This window comes from Anopheles funestus, assembly GCF_943734845.2.
Source record: "Anopheles funestus chromosome X unlocalized genomic scaffold, idAnoFuneDA-416_04 X_unloc_81, whole genome shotgun sequence".
Taxonomy (NCBI): Eukaryota; Metazoa; Arthropoda; class Insecta; order Diptera; family Culicidae; genus Anopheles; species Anopheles funestus.
This window is the reverse complement of record NW_026045211.1, coordinates 37,536-45,000: the sequence shown is the minus strand read 5'-3', so window position 1 is coordinate 45,000 and position 7,465 is coordinate 37,536.

Here is a 7,465-nt window from a genome sequence, read left to right as displayed (position 1 = left end):
CACAACCATTCTTCATAAGAGTTTAATCACTCTTCAACTAACTTTCGTTCTGGTGTCTTGGTATCAAATCGCGTAAGACACAAGATTCTACTGGCCAAATAGAATCTAGCACATTGGTTAACCTGGCGCCGCAGTCAACTCATGTGCTTGGATCGGATCGAGCTATTGAGTATTGGGCCTGCATACTCGCTCATCCGTATCCTTTGCGTACCGCCCCATGGCCCCGTCCTTAGAGTTAATGACTAGTAGGCTTAACTCTTTGTATGTCTGCACCACAGTTCCCGTTCGTTCCGTGCCGTGGCCGGATACGTATTGCACATCGGTATACCTGTCGCTACTCAGGCAACTCGTGTGCGTGGATTGGATCGAGCTCATGGGGTGTGTAGAGATTCCATGTTATAATTGCAAGTCCATATCCACTTTATAGGTTAAAGTCATAAGTTGTGATTGCACAACCATACTTCATAAGAGTTTAATAACTCTTCAACTAACTTTCGTTCTGGTGTCTTGGTATCAAATCGCATAAGACACAAGATTCTACTGGCCAAATAGAATCTAGCACATTGGTTAACCTGGCGCCGCAGTCAACTCATGTGCTTGGATCGGATCGAGCTATTGAGTATTGGGCCTGCATACTCGCTCATCCGTATCCTTTGCGTACCGCCCCATGGCCCCGTCCTTAGAGTTAATGACTAATAGGCTTAACTCTTTGTATGTCTGCACCACAGTTCCCGTTCGTTCCGTGCCGTGGCCGGATACGTATTGCACAACAGTAGATACCATCACCTGACGTATCTAACACACCACTATTGTAACTCGTCGTCGAAGGACCTTTCAAGTGCCTGATGGCCAGGGGAGCTCTTACACGGCACGGAGACACAGTGATGCTCGCCCATCACAGTGTACAACGATCGAGTTTGCTTAAGTGTCTGGGTACCTACACACCAGACACAATGCAATGGCCACGGATCCACACAAGGCACATCACATGCAGAAAGCTTCACCAGATTATGACACATACCACACTCTTGTAACTCGTCGTCGAAGGGGCGTTCAAAGTGCCTTACGGCTAGGGGAGATCTAGCACGGCACGGAGACACAGTGATGGTTGCCCATCAAAGTGTACAACGATCGAGTTTGCTTTCCGCGCAAGCGTTCTAAGTGTCTGGGTACCTACACACCAGACACAATGCAATGGCCACGGATCCACACAAGGCACATCACATGCAGAAAGCTTCACCAGATTCTGACACATACCACACACATGCAACTCGTCGTCGAAGGGGCGTTCAAGTGCCTTACGGCTAGGGGAGATCTAGCTCGGCACGGGGACACAGTGATGGTCACCCATCAAAGTGTACAACGAACGAGTTGGCTTTCAACAAATTCTGACACATAGCAAGCGAGCGACCGAGCTACACCGAAGGCAGCCCATGGTTGGTCACTCGCGGACGATCATCAGTAATGATCCTTCCGCAGGTTCACCTACGGAAACCTTGTTACGACTTTTACTTCCTCTAAATCATCAAGTTCGGTCAACTTCAGCCATGCCAGCTGCAGCTCACGAAGGAACCGCGGAAGGTAAGCCTCCAGAAACCTCACTAAATAATCCATCGGTAGTAGCGACGGGCGGTGTGTACAAAGGGCAGGGACGTAATCAGCACTAGCTAATGACTAGTGCTTACTAGAAATTCCAGGTTCATGGGGACCGTTGCAGTCCCCAATCCCGACTAGATGGGCATTTTAGTGATTTCCCGTTCCTCTCGGAATGGGGGCGCCTATTGGCGAGAACACGCTGCGACCCACATTGTAGCACGCGTGCAGCCCAGAACATCTAAGGGCATCACGGACCTGTTATCGCTCATTCTCAGCTTGCTAAACACAAGTTGTCCCGCTAAGCAGGGCAAACGTAGCCGACGACCGCCCGTGAAGGCGCCGCCCGGCTGTAACGTCAGGTGCGCCCGGAGGCGCACTGCTGACAGCGTTCTAGTTAGCATGTTTGAGTCACGTTCGTTATCGGAATTAACCAGACAAATCATTCCACGAACTAAGAACGGCCATGCACCACTACCCTTAAATTTGAGAAAGAGCTATCAATCTGTCTTACCTCGATAAGTTTGGACCTGGTAAATTTTCCCGTGTTGAGTCAAATTAAGCCGCAAGCTCCACTTCTTGTGGTGCCCTTCCGTCAATTCCTTTAAGTTTCAACTTTGCAACCATACTTCCCCCGGAACCCGATTTTGGTTTCCCGGAAGCGACTGAGAGCACCGAATAGGGGTAGCGTCTCCCAATTGCTAATTGGCATCGTTTACGGTTAGAACTAGGGCGGTATCTAATCGCCTTCGATCCTCTAACTTTCGTTCTTGATTAAAGAAAGCATCCATGGCAAACGCTTTCGCTTCAGTTGGTCCTACGACGGTCTACGAATTTCACCTCTCGCGCCGTAATACCAATGCCCCCAACTACTTCTGTTAATCATTACCTCTAGGTTTCTGACAAACCAACGAAATCGTATAAACCGAGGTCATATTCCATTATTCCATGCAAGATTATTCTCGGCCAACGCCAACCCCACGGGGGGGCCGGACGCTTTGTCTTAGCCTGCTTTGAGCACTCTAATTTGTTCAAGGTAAATGTGAGTATCTTGAGCACCATGAGGAGCCCGTGCCGGAGTTAACCGGTAGCACGGTACTCGTTCACAGAGTAACGCCCAAGTACACCATTGTGAGTCGCAGCCGTGAGCGCGCGCACGAACGGCCCCGGCGTGTAACCGGGCGCCCGTGGCGGTCACGTGTCTGGACGGGCAATCAACTTCGAACGTTTTAACCGCAACAACTTTAATATACGCTAGTGGAGCTGGAATTACCGCGGCTGCTGGCACCAGACTTGCCCTCCACTTGATCCTTGTTGAAGGATTTATACTCAACTCATTCCAATTATGGACCATCGTTAGAGAGGTCCATATTGTTATTTCTCGTCACTACCTCCCCGTACTGGGATTGGGTAATTTACGCGCCTGCTGCCTTCCTTGGATGTGGTAGCCATTTCTCAGGCTCCCTCTCCGGAATCGAACCCTGATTCCCCGTTACCCGTCGCAACCATGGTAGTCCTCTACACTACCATCAATAGTTGATAGGGCAGACATTTGAAAGATCTGTCGTCAGTCGACAAGCGACCATACGATCTGCGTCCTTATCCAGACTTCAACTCAAGCCGCCCGGAGGCGATTGGTTTAACTAATAAGTGCACCAGTTCAGCTACCCGCGAGGGCAACAGTCCCGGCATGTTGCATGTATTAGCTCTGGATTTTCCACAGTTATCCAAGTAACTAGTGGTAGGATGATCTTGTGAATTATAGCTGTTATACTGAGCCTTATGCGGTTTCACATTCATTTATGTTTGTACTTAGACATGCATGGCTTAACCTTTGAGACAAGCGTATATTACTGGTAGGATCAACCAGAATTCGTTCCACTACAGACACACACTCGCTTAGTGGGAAATAAATTTCCACACAACTCTCTCTCTCTAGAACCATATGGAATGGCTCTTTGGTGTTGGGTAAGGCACCAATTTGTTGGGGTGTAACGGTCACCACCAACTTTAAGTTTGTTAGGGCACAACGGAAACCACTAACTAAACTTTAGGAAACTAAATTTCCTCACACATTATCTCTCACCATATTAGCACTAGGTGCTATCCACGATTGTACAACGTTTCAACTCTTGAATCGACCGTAGGGCCGCGGAATTGCTTCCGGGCCCCTATTCTCGCTATTAATTGTTCATCTCTTTCAATACATCGAGTTCGTTCCATTGGGTAGTTCGCATGGCGAACGTTTTGATGCAGCCCCCTGGGGGACCACGGCACTTTACACCGGGTATGGTGTATGCGCAACCTACAGATAACAATAAACCCCTTATGCGTGTGTAAACCGATGTTGGGCTGCTCAACATCTTTCATGGTTACATCACTTGCACCAGAACCCACGGTGCCGATTTGGTAATATGTTGTACATTTACTCTCAAGATGTACGCTTCGGCCCCTTATTCAGGGGCTCAAGCTATTACCAGCAAGAACAATCCTCATCCAGACTTGAACTCGAAACACCCGGAGGCGAACGGTTTAACTAATAAGTGCACCAGTCTTGAATCCATGCGTCGGTGGAAACAATGCCGGCGTGTTGCATGTATTAGCTCTGAACTTAGCGAGTGATTGCCTTGCAGCTGTCATACTGAGCGTAGAGCGTGATTATCGCTCACTTGAACCATGTTGAATGGCTCTTTGGTGTAGGGTAAGGCACCAATTTGTTGGGGCACAACGAAACCACCAACTTAAGACTTGCTTATAGGCATTTCAACGTTTTCAACTCTTAAATCGACCGTGTTTCATTATCATCTCTTCTTCTTATTAAATGCATCGAGTTCGTTCCATTGGGTAGTTCGCGTGGCGAACGGTTTGATGCAGCCCCCCGGGGGGGACCACGGCACTTTACACCGGGCATGGTGTATGCGCAACCTACAGATCACCAATATATTTGTGATCGATAATGCACACTTCTTACACGACTGACCAGTCGACAGCGCTGCCTTCCTATTATGCGTGTGTAAACCGATGTTGGGCTGCTCAACATCTTTCACGGTTACATCACTTGCACCCGAACCCATGGTGCCGATTTGGTAATATGTTGTACATGGTCTCAAGATGTACGCTTCGACCCCTTATTCAGGGGCTCAAGCTATTACCAGCAAGAACAATCCTCATCCAGACTTGAACTCGAAACACCCGGAGGCGAACGGTTTAACTAATAAGTGCACCAGTCTTGAATCCATGCGTCGGTGGAAACAATGCCGGCATGTTGCATGTATTAGCTCTGAACATAGCGAGTGATTGCCTTGTAGCTGTCGAACTGAGCGTAGAATGTGATTATCGCTCACTTGAAAGGGTCAAGCCCTTTCGAGTCGTCCGGTTTTTACGCCAGACGACTCGGTTCACCATCTTTCGGGAAGGGACCGTCTCGGTCGCAAGCTGCTCCGGTCCCCAAACAACCTGCGACAAATGATAGGAAATGCCGACATCAATACGTGTTCAGTTTGGTTTATCGCTCATAGGTCTTTTTGACCATCGATCCCTGATTATAACTCTCAATTAAACAGTCAGGAGAGTAAGGCATGCCCATCGATATCTCATCGACAGGCGATACCGCAAGAACGGCCAACGACACATCAGGTGATCGATTATTGCTACGACTTTTGCTTAATCGTTTCCACTCCTTAGAGAAAGAAACCCCCGGGGACCGTCTCGGTCGCAAGCTGCTCCGGTCCCTAAACAACCTGCGACAAATGATAGGAAATGCCGACATCAATATGTGTTCAGTTTGGTTTATCGCTCATTGGTCTGTTTGACCATCGATCCCTGATTAAACTCTCAGTAATCCAGTCGGGAGAGTAAGGCATGCCCATCGATATCTCATCGACAGGCGATACCGCTTGAACGGCCAACGACACATCAGAGGATCGTATCTTGCTACAACTCTTGCTTAATAGTTTCCACTCCTTGGAGAAAGAAACCCCCGGGGACCGTCTCGGCCGCAAGTTGCTCCGGTCCCTAAACAACCTGCGGCATCAAATGATAGGAAAAGCCGACATCAATACGTGTTCAGTTTGGTTTATCGCTCATAGGTCTGTTTGACCATCGATCCTAGAATTCAACTTTCGAGTAAGGCATGCCCGTCGATATCTCATCGATAGGCGATACCGGTAGAACGGCCAACGACACACATCTAGGATCGCATTTACTCTTCCTTGGATGGATAACCAATACCCTAGGACCGTTTCATCGCGAGCTGCTCCGGTCCTCAAACAACTCGCGAACCACCGATAGGATGATATTAGGAATGGCCGACTTTCATCCTTTAACTCTCAGTTCTGCTTACCAAAACATAGGTACTTGGACCTTAAAGACCACTATATGTTCCCCGATCGGGGGCAATCGGAACGTCTATCCATCATCAACATCGTTTCACTCATTCCGAACCACCAAATTGGACAGACAGTACCATATTCACCAACCGATTGCTTCAACTTCGCAAACTGTATGGTAAGTTCTACTAATTTCACATCTTACCATCGACTAATAGTGCATAAATCCACTTGGAAATCACTTTTCCTTGGTCCTCGGACCTTCTACGACAACGTCCAACAAATATCCGAAGTCGTTTCCCAACTTAGACCAAGCATTTCGTATCTTTACTTCTAATCGATTTTTTCTCTCATAATTGACGATCAAAATCTAAAAACCACATTTTGAGCCAGAAGCAGTCGTCCGATCGTCCTGGGGGTAGTCTCAATCGATTTAGAAGGGCCCAATTCATAAAGATACGTACTCAGTCAAATTCATGCTTCTGGCTCACCTACCCCCTATATAGAAAACGAAAGCGTACAGGCGTGGAAAACGTGCCATTTTTCTCCATCACGGACTTTTTTTTTCTCGTTGCACCGACTCTAGTAAAAAAGTGAAATTTTTTACTAGTTACCAACTTTTGCAAATTATCATCGGATATCACTTTTCATGGTCTATAGTAAGTTCTTATCACGTTTTAGTAGTTTTTGAAAAAAAAATTTTTTTGAACTTTTCAAAATTTTTCAAAACAAAGTTTTTGTAGGCGGTTTTGTGTATGGAGGGTTACTAGTCTCGGGGTCACTGTTTGACCAAAAAACCACTATATATCATTCGAAAGGTAATTTCAAGGGCTACAAAAAATTGTTCTACGGCACCCCCCTCCGACGTCTAGTATTCGAGTTATTGGCCAAAAACCATCACTTGAGCGATTTTTCGTTCAGGGTACCCGACTCTAGTAAAAAAGTGAAATTTTTCTCGATTGACCAAGTGTTGCAAATGACCATCGGATTTCACTTTTTATGGTCTATAGTGAGTTCTGATCACGATTTGGTACTTTTTGAAAAAATTTTTTTGACGCACTTTTCAAAATTTTGCAAAACCAAAACTTTTTAGGCGGTTTTGTGTATGGAGGGTTACTAGTCTCGGGGTCACTGTTTGACCAAAAAACCACTATATATCATTCGAAAGGTAATTTCAAGGGCTACAAAAAATTGTTCTACGGCACCCCCCTCCGACGTCTAGTATTCGAGTTATTGGCCAAAAACCGCAACTATAGCGGTTTTTCGTACAGGGTACCCGACTCTAGTAAAATGATGCGATTTTTACTAGTCTAGGAACTTTTTGGTCAAAAAATCAAGTATATGTCATTCGATAGATAATTTCAAGGGCTACCAAAAATTGTTCCACGACACCCCCCTGCGACGTCTAGTATTCGAGTTATTAGCCAAAAACCGCAACTTAAGCGGTTTTTCGTCCAGGGTACCCGACTCTAGTAAAATGATGCGATTTTTACTAGTCTAGGGAACTTTTTGGCCAAAAATCAAGTATATGTCATTCGATAGAT